Source organism: Martes martes, assembly GCF_963455335.1.
Source record: "Martes martes genome assembly, chromosome: 7".
In the NCBI taxonomy this organism is placed as follows: Eukaryota; Metazoa; Chordata; class Mammalia; order Carnivora; family Mustelidae; genus Martes; species Martes martes.
Window position 1 is genome coordinate 125417304 of NC_137894.1, and position 9690 is coordinate 125426993.

Sequence of the window (9690 nt, forward strand, 5' to 3'; positions counted from 1 at the left end):
GCAATTAGAATATTATGACTTGCAGAGAGCTGTTGGCTAGCTGATCCCTGATATTTCTAGGAGTAAAATACACGGTAAGTCTAAATTCTTTATTTGTATAAGCAGAGGGTTCTAGGTCAAAAGAACAAAAGTCAAATTTGAATCATAAAAGCAGAGAGTCACAGACTCATAGTTAATTCCTATATTTGAGCCAGTTTATAGGCTTGGGACCCCTTGAACTTGAGTGAAGGCGAAGTCAGTTTTCCTTGGAGAAGGACTCAGTACACTGCCAAAAATGTACCCTGCTATTCTTTCTCCCAATCTATTCCAAAGAGATATATGGCCTTCGACCAAGATGACTGTGCATTGAGAAAAAGAAAATAATGACTTTTTTTTTTTTACAAGTTGTCAATGACACTTTATTTTTTCTTTTCAATGTCCTGTTCTGTAGTTTCCTTGGCCCTTTTTACCCAGATATGAAAAGAGCTAGGCATTGGCACTGGCCACATTAAGACTAGTGAAGACCTTGAAGTTCTTCTCCTCCTCTGTAATGACTCTGGCTTTTTCCTTCTTATAGACATTCCCTATGGGTATGACCAGTCCTGTTAGCTGGGTAGCCAATTTGAGTTCTTTAGCAGAGTTGTCTCCCTTCTTGGGAACCCAGGATTGTACCACTTGAGCTGCTGCATGTTGGACTACAAGAATTCCATGGACTTGTTCCATGTTTTTGGATCCACTGAAAGCCTGATGCAATGCCAATGACCCATGCCACCTTCACGTGGATGCCAGCCACCCTTAACTCTCCCAAGCTGAAGCCCCAGCCAGCTTTTACTTTGGCATGCTACCTTACTGTGGGACACTTTACAATGGGATAGGTGGGTCTGCATGCCAGGCATGGAGCAATGCAGCATGCCTTGGCTTGCTAGGCCTTATGTCTGTAGATCTCCTGGCACCAGCCGGTTGAACCACGTGGGCATGTGCCCCTGCCAGTCCTTGTGGAAGTGGGGCTTCAGGATCATGCCATTCTAGCTGAGTGCCATGGCTGCCATCTATGGGCCTCCTCTGAGGAAGAACTGAAAATAATGGCTTTTTGAGGTTTATTGGATACAAGCTCTGCATTGACACCAAAGGTGATATATATGTGTGTGTGTGTGTGTATAATATATTTGATTTTTTTCCTTTTCTCTATAAGATGTATTCACTTTATATCATCACATCTAATTACAAGATAGCAAGAAGAAAACTGAGTATCACCTAAGGACTTTGCATTCTTTTCTAGGGAAAATATGAGTGTGTTTTGGTTATACACAGGATATCTGTATTATGTTAGAATTATGACCTTATTGTGGCCTTTATTTGGAGATTAAATATGGTTTAAGAAGATGCATATGGATGTCAGGTTGACAAGGGGTGGACCATGATGGTTAATTTTATGTCAGCTTGGCTAGATGTTGCAGGGAAGATACTTTTTAAATTAACATTTAAATTTTAATTGAATTTAGATTAACATTAACATGATTAATGTGATTAACATTTAAATCAGTAGACTCTGAATAAAGCAGATTACCCTTCATAGTGTGAGTAGGTATGCTCCAATCAGATGAAGGCCTTAAGAGCAAAAACTATGGTCCCCCAAGGTAGAAGAAATTCTGCCTCCTGACTGCATTTGGACTTAAGTTGTAACATCAACCCCTCCCTTAGTCTCTAGCCTATTGGCTTTCCTGCACATTTTAGACTTTCCAGCCCTCATAGTTGCTGAGCTAATAATTATTTAAGATATCTCTTTCTTTCTATATGTTTAGATGTCTTCTTGGTTATGCTTTGTGGAGAACCCTGAATAATACAGCTTTGATCTGAGCAGGTAGGTGAATTGTTGTAACATTGACGAAGATGAAACAGATAGAGAAGTGAATTGTGGTGGGGAAGGGAGAGCAGAAATGGAGAAGAGCATGAGTTTTATATTAGACATGCTAATTTTGAGAACCTTATTAGACAACCAAGTGGAGATGTTGAGTAAGCAATCGGTAAATGAGTTTAATGCTCAAGGGATATGTCAGAACTAGAAATCTAAAATTGGGAGCCATCAGCATATAGAAGATGTTTAAAACATTGGGACTAATGAGCTCAACTCTAAAGAGAATGTTGAATGTTGATAGAGAACAGTAGAGAGCTGATGACTGAGTCCTGAGGAAGTCCAATGCTTAGAGGTCAGGAAGAAGGAGAATCAAGGAAACGAAACTGATAAAGAACAGCCAAAGAGAAGTACAAGAAAACCCAGGAGAGTATAGTGATCTAGAAGATAAATAAAGCAAGTGTCTTAAGAACAGGGGATTCATCAACTGTGTCAGGTGCTGCCTAGAATTGGGAATTGTTCATTGGGTTTGGCATAGTGGAGGTCCATGGTGACCTTGAGAAGTGGACTATTAGTAAATGATAGGGGCAAAGCCTGACCGGTATGGGTTGCTTCTACTGCCCCAGATGGCATTTCACATGTTTTTCTGATCCTCAAAACTCTATTCATATTCTGCCGCCAGATGATAGCTTCAACTCTCATTTCACTGGGAGGAAGATTCAAAGCAATTGGATGAAAACTACAATATTTCTCCATTATGAAATCTATTTATCTGTTGCATTTTCATGCATATATTCAGCTTCCCTGCTTCTATTTAAGTCTTTGCTTTAATTTACTATTAGCCTCCCAGAATGCACTCAATCTCATCCCCTCCTGCCTGTTCTATGACTTTCCAATTGCAATTATACTTTCTTCTCTGCATTGTTTCCTCTCTTTCCTACATTGCTTAATGTCACCGTACAAAAATGCAAATATATCTCCCATTTAAAAAAAGTCCTCCCTGGACTTTGTTGTGTCAAAGATATATGGCTCTCGGGTACATTTTGATACGTTATAGCCTTCTCACCCTACACTGTGCAAGAACTTGTCCAGTAATGCGTAAAAACCTAAGGAAGTGTCCCTGCATTCAATGTTCATTAATTTGAAAATATTAACAGTGAAAATCTGAAATTAAAATTTTCTAAGTGGATTCTTTTGGATTTTCATACCAACTAAAAGTCAATACAAATACCCCCATGTGCTTCCCCACCAATCTTTCTCTGCTCTTTAAATCCCATGAAACCCTATACCATTACCCCATTTCTGTGCTCATCTTTATAGAAAAACTCCTTAGAAAGTTGTTTATTCTTGCTACCTGTACTTCTCCAATAGCTATTTTCTCTTCAAGTCATCCCAGTCAGGCTTTGCTCATACCATATACGATTGAGCTCATTAGTCCCAATGTTTTAAATATCTTCTATATGCTGATGTCTCCTAGGGAAATACAGAGTGATTGTTTGGCTGTGCTGAGTCCTACTTGAGGTTTGCCATCACAAATTCAGAATGTCCCTATTAGAACATTGAATGTTTTTCTTCAGCTGTGGAGCAGCTGCAAAGGGGTCAAGGACCAGTTTTAAGCAGAGTTAGAGTTTATCATGTAAAAATTACATGGATGGTGATAGGAAAAATCTTTAAAATGTCCCTCTGAGATCCCATCCTCTGGTTATTCCATCAGACACTAATATAAGTCCTACCATGAAGGGACTTTGAAGTTATAAGGTTATTAATCAGCTGAATTTAAGATAAGGAGGTTGCCCAGGTGGACCAAAGGTAATCACAAGAACCATTAAAAGCAAAGAGGCAGAAGGAGAGATCAGAGAAATTCAAAGTATGAGAAGGATTCAAGAGAACCTGTTGGCTCTGAATTGTAGTGGTCCACATGCAAGGACCAGAAAATGTCCTCTAGGGGTTAGGGGTGGCTCCCAGCCAACAGCCAACAAAGAAGTAGGACCTCAGTCCTACAACTGCATAGAACTGGGTATGGCCAACAACTTGATGAGCTTAGAAGTGGATGATTCCTCAGAGCCTCCAGATAAGAGCCCACCAAACTTGGACCTACAGAATTATGAGATAAACAAATGTGTATTGTTTCAAACCACTACATTTGTAGTGATTTGTTGTGACACCAATAAAAACTCATCCATAGGTGGCAAAGTTCAAGTTGTTGAAAAAATATGCAAAAGAGTGGTTCTTAGTAATGGGCTATAGAATGCTATACCTAGAATGCCTTACCTAGCAAGGTAAGGAAGGAAAAATAGGAAGATTGGAAATGTGAGAAAAGTGGAATAAAATTCTTGGTGAACTGAAGAATTATTGGAACCTGTACTAAAGGAAGTAAGCTGACAAGATTTAGGATCCAAAATATGGCTTTAAGAATGGATGGCAGATTAAAAATAGAGCTTCCCTATGACCCTGCAATTGCACTACTGGGTATTTACCCCAAAGATACAGATGTAATGAAAAGAAGGGCCATCTGTACCCCAATGTTTATAGAAGCAATGGTCACGGTCGCCAAACTGTGGAAAGAACCAAGATGCCCTTCAACGGAAGAATGGATAGGGAGTATTATGCCTCCATCAGAAAGGATGAATACCCAACTTTTGTAGCAACATAGACAGGACTGGAAGAGATTATGCTGAGTCAAGCAGAGAGAGTCAATTATCATATGGTTTCACTTATTTGTGGAGCATAACAAATAACATGGAGGGCATGGGGAGATGGAGAGGAGAAGGGAGTTGAGGGAAAATTGGAAGGGGAGGTGAACCATGAAAGACTGTGGACTCTGAAAAACCACCTGAGGGTTTTGAAGGGGCAGGGGGTGGGAGGAACAAGGTGGTGGGTATTAGGGAGGGCAAGGATTGCATGGAGCACTGAGTGTGGTGCAAAAACAATGAATACTGTTACGCTGAAAATAAAAAAAACAATTAAAAAAAATTCTAATGAAAAAAAAAAAAGAGTGGATGGTAGAGATGGGGTAAAAGAAGATTATTGGAAAAGGAAGGAGAATTTATTGTTAGAAGCCAGGATAGTGGATGGATTATCTGTATATGTGGTAAAACCCAGTAATATAGTGATAGGTATAATAGTAGGGGAAAACCTACCGAATGAGGCAAGGGCTAAAGTCTCATGTGAAGGGTAAGGAAAGAGCAGGGTACTAATGGATGATTGTGTTATGAAGGGATGTAGGCAGTATAATCTTATGGCATTTGCTTCAATGAACATTGGATTTGGGGATGGTGAGAGGAGAAATGATTTAGACATGGTAAGAAAGAACAAGAAAGACAATTATCCTACCACAAAGCCCTTTACTACATAGGGTAGTAGTGGTAAAAACAAAACAAAACACCTATCACAGGAAAGAGCTTTAGGAAACTATTTCTTTTAGAGAAAGAAGGTGAGGAGATTGCTTAGAAAACAGGTTTTTTTTGTTGTTGTTGTTGTTTGTTTGTTTGTTTTTTCAGATGATGACCATGAATTCCAAAGGGAAAAGTAGAAGGGTTCGGTGCTTTGCTAGGGCACAGGTGGTAGTCATGGTAAGAGATGAGAGCTTGAATTAGATTCAGGGTTATACAGAAACATAGGGGCATAAAAGTTCTTATAAAGGATATCATATATATGTCTTGGGCCTCTTGTGGAGATAAAATGTATGGCAGTCTTTCTGGAGAAGGCAGGCCATTATTATTATTATTATTATTATTATTATTATTATTATTTAAGTAGTTTCCATGCCCAGTGTGGATGGAGCCCAATATGAGGCTTGAACTCAACAACCCTGAGATCAAGACCTGATCTGAAATCAAGAGTCAGACACTTAACCAACTGAGCCACCCAGGTGCCCCAGTAGGTCATTAATTCTAATTTTACCTTCTTGGGATTGATTTTTTTTTTTTTTTAAGACAATGGAACTGAGCTGGTAGCATTACAGGGCTAGAAATTAGTGATCTTATTAGGTGCATGAGAAGTTCTCTGGGCCTTCCTTAAATCCTGATGTTTTACATTTAATAAAACCGAGGCAAAGAGAGATTGGGCAAATCTCCCTAGTTTCATCAACAAGTAAGTGGGAAAAGCTAGGATACAAACTCAAACAACTGGACTCCAGAGCAGAGTTCTAAATATTGTGCTAGAGGCACTCAGGAATGCGAGTTGACTAAACAAACGGATGCAGAGAAAGGTGTTATTTGGGAAAATAGAATGCCTTCCTGGCATTCTATTTTCTGAAAACCCAACACTAGTGAGAGGCAGATCTGGGCATATGGACTCCCAAGACTACATCATAATGCCATGTTTTTCTATCTTGTGGTCTCTCTTAGGGCAGTGTCCTAGAAACCCAGTCACCATGCTCTGAGGAAGCCTAGTGTGCACAGAGAGAAAAGGAAGCCCACGGGCCTTCAGACACAGCTATCTATCATTGGATAAACAGCACCAACTTGCCATCAGTGGGAATGAGCCATCTTGGATATGGATCCCTAACCCTAAATTGTGCTTCCCAAATGATGCCACATGGGGCAGACACAAGCTTTTCCTTTTGAGTCTTGCTTAAATTGCATCTTCGTGAGCAAAATAAAGAACTGTTGTTATTTTAGGCCACAAAATTTAGGATTTGTAATGCAACAAGAAAGAACTGGAGCATTCATACGTCAAGCTGTCCCTGAGCCTTTGCTTCCCTAGCTGTAAAAAGGGATCAGATTATTGGGCCAGAGAGTTGTCATACAGGTTCACAAAACAGAAATACACATATTGTAGCACAGGTAGTTAACCAAAGTTGCCTTTCTCCTTATCCCTTCTGTAGCCTTCCAGATTAGATAAAGCAACCCCAAGTGTTTTATATGTACATAAGTAGGCAAAAATGTGGGAGGAAGAAGAAAGCCTACTCTATCTGCTGATTCTCATCGCCAAAATAGCTCACCCTTTTCCTTCATTTGGGTCTCTGCTCAAATGCCATTTTTCCTAAAGAGGCTCATCTGGGTTCCCTTCAAAAAAAATACAAAAAAAAAAAAAATAGCATATACAGACTTTCCATCTTGTCCCTTTCCACATATTAACATTCATTATTCTTCATAGTGCAGATCTCCTGAATATCATATATTTGTGTGTCTATTATACTGTCTCATTCCACGGACACGGAAACTCCATGAAAGCTGGGATTTTCACTTCTGCCCCACTCTCTCTGCAACACCTGGAGCAGTGCCTGACCTACAGCAGGAATTCCATAAATATTTGTTGAGTCGCTCAATGAATGAATTCTTTCTGGTACAGTCCCTTCTCTTGTTTTAATTTACTTCTTTCACATGGCATGCAGAAGAACATGTTGAATGGAACATTGACTTTAAGATGAGAAAGTCAGACAGACTCTAAGACAGGAAAAGGCAGTCAAATATGCCAATTACTTCAGAAGGGTAATGGCATATTTTGAAATTTGGAGGCTGCTTCATTAAAATTCATTTTGCGCTACATAAAATAAGGAATCGGGAGCCTGACAGAAATGAAACTCAAATAGGCATTCATTTCCTTTATCTTTTTACAAGACAGATCAATTAGTAATTTTATGGTTGAAAAAACTCATTTTTAAATGTTATGTGGGACTTAGTGTAATATCAAATCTGGCCTAATGTCACCTTTATTAAGGAATTGAAAACACTTTTACATCTGTTCATTCCACTAAAAAAAAAAAAAATACCGAGAAGCACATTTTTGCCATCTAAAGTTTGTAACGGAGGAGAAAAATGGGCACAGAAACGATCTTGTTGCATAATTAACATCCCAAAAAGTAAAGGCCAATGATCAGCCCCAGACCAGAACATTCTGAGCTGCACTTACATTTGTAAACCAAGCTATGGAAATCCTCCCAAACAGGTGTGTTAGAGAGTCCAGATGGCCTCAACGAGAGGCCAGGAAGCCAACACCTTCTGCTGTGTTTCTGGCCACTCTCACAGGCTCAGTGGGCTTGGCTGCATTAGTGCCTTGTGCTGGGGGGCAGCCAAGGGGACACACAGGTGGTGCCGGATGAGAAACAGGGTTTCCAACGAGAGACTGCTGTGTTGCTGGAGAATTGCCTCCCTTTCCACTACCGGGTTATAAAACTAAGATCCAAGTCATTTATGGCTGGTAGAGATCCTGGACACTTTTAGATAAGAGAGCATAGGTGTTACTTAACCTCAATATCCTAACTCTGGTAATTACATTTTACCACCTGAAATTTTCCCTGCGGGTTCAATCGAATCTGGTATTTGCCTTTGCTTTTCAGTCCCGTGTACAGTCGCTATGCCATTAAGCAGCTGCTAAGCACAAAGAGTGTGTATTCTTTACGAGTTGGATGTTGGGATGAGGATGTGGGATGCTGGCAAGCCTTCATGTGGATCTTGTTTTAGCAGGATGTTTCGCTAATTATAAACAAGAAAAACTTTGGCCCTTTTGATTGCAAACAGAGCCTTGGGAAAGTGATGTTGATTGATTCATTTGGTCCCTTCCAGTGAGAGTGAGGCAGCAAGGGAGTTTTGCAAATCACAAACCTAATGACGGACTCTTTATCTGGTGGAAGGAAACCCAAGGAATTACTGTTGTGCAAACAGTCCTACTGAGAGCCCTAGGCAAATTACTGCGATGGAGGCCACCTCTTTCTTCTCTCCCTTTAGTTTTCTGCCAGCTTTCCTCCATCTAGCATTCATGTTCTAGAAGAGGCTTACCCATGGGTGTGGAACCAATTCTGAGGAATGCTGAAAGGCCCCGATTTTTCAAATACTCACCTTCTCATTCTCTTATAGGATTCTGTTGGGTTAAGACAGCATTTTCAGAAAGGATCATTAAAATCAGTGTGCTAATTTAGAAAACTAATCATAGATACATGTGTTATTCCAGCAGTTTTTAAAGAGGTCCCTAGACAAATACAGCAAAGGAGATTCTCACAGAGGACAAACTCCCAGGGTGTGTCCAGGGCTGTGTCTGATTTCAGGAGTACTAGAGATCCAACCTTCTATCACTAGTTGGGAGCTTCAGTGCACAAGTGAGGGAAGGAGGCATTGTTGCAGGAATAATACACAGTGCATTTTAACTTACATGAAGAGAAATAATTTACTAATGCTAGTTCCTTGGCAAAGAAAGTAAATATCCAAAATGTCTGTGTGTAACTCCTTTTAATTATCTCCTTTTGTAAATTTATAGTTGCAGAGAGAAATTTAACTTGCTCAACCAATACACTCTCCTGTATAGAAGTCTGAGCTAGTGCTCGCTTCGGCAGCACATATACTAGAAGTCTGAGCTAGTCCCCAAAGTTTTTAAAATAAAATCTTTCAAGCATTTTCCCCCAATAGACCACTTTTTATCAATAAAATTAAAATCTGTTGGAGCAGTTTGTGTCACTTAGAATTGGGATGACTTCATACAACAAAAACCTCAAGTGTGGATTAAAAACAGATTTTTCTCACATGACCAGAACTCCAGAGGTGGGCAGTCTAAAATTGGGGCAGTTGTTTTGGGAAGTCATCAAAAGCTTGGCCCCTTCTTCCTCCTGGTCCGCCATTTTTAGCCTTGATTGTAAGATGGCTTCTGTACTTCAGATGTTGTATCTGTATTCCAGCAAGTGGAAAAGGAAAGAATAAACAGCAAAATATTCATACAGGCTTAGTTTGTCACTTTTGACAGGAAAACAAGGTTGTTCTCAATATGCCCACTTGGAGACCTGCCCTCACGAGCCACACCTGGGCCACAGAATCTCCTAGTTCTGGGGAGATGTGAGGTCGTAAGTTCTTTTAATTGGGCTAAACTGTTCATCACTGCTATCCTGAATGAAATAAGAGCTTATAAGGAAGTAAGGGTTATTAATA

At 39.9% G+C, this 9690-nt stretch overlaps 1 pseudogene across 1 annotated transcript; it reads right to left on the reverse strand.

The window, feature by feature from the left end:
• Positions 1–398: 398 nt before the first annotated feature.
• Positions 399–9386, reverse strand: LOC308346730 (large ribosomal subunit protein eL13-like; annotated as a pseudogene). Its single transcript has 2 exons — positions 9292–9386; positions 399–971 (listed from the first exon to the last, which is right to left on the reverse strand). The product of its transcript is annotated as a large ribosomal subunit protein eL13-like (transcript).
• Positions 9387–9690: the final 304 nt, after the last annotated feature.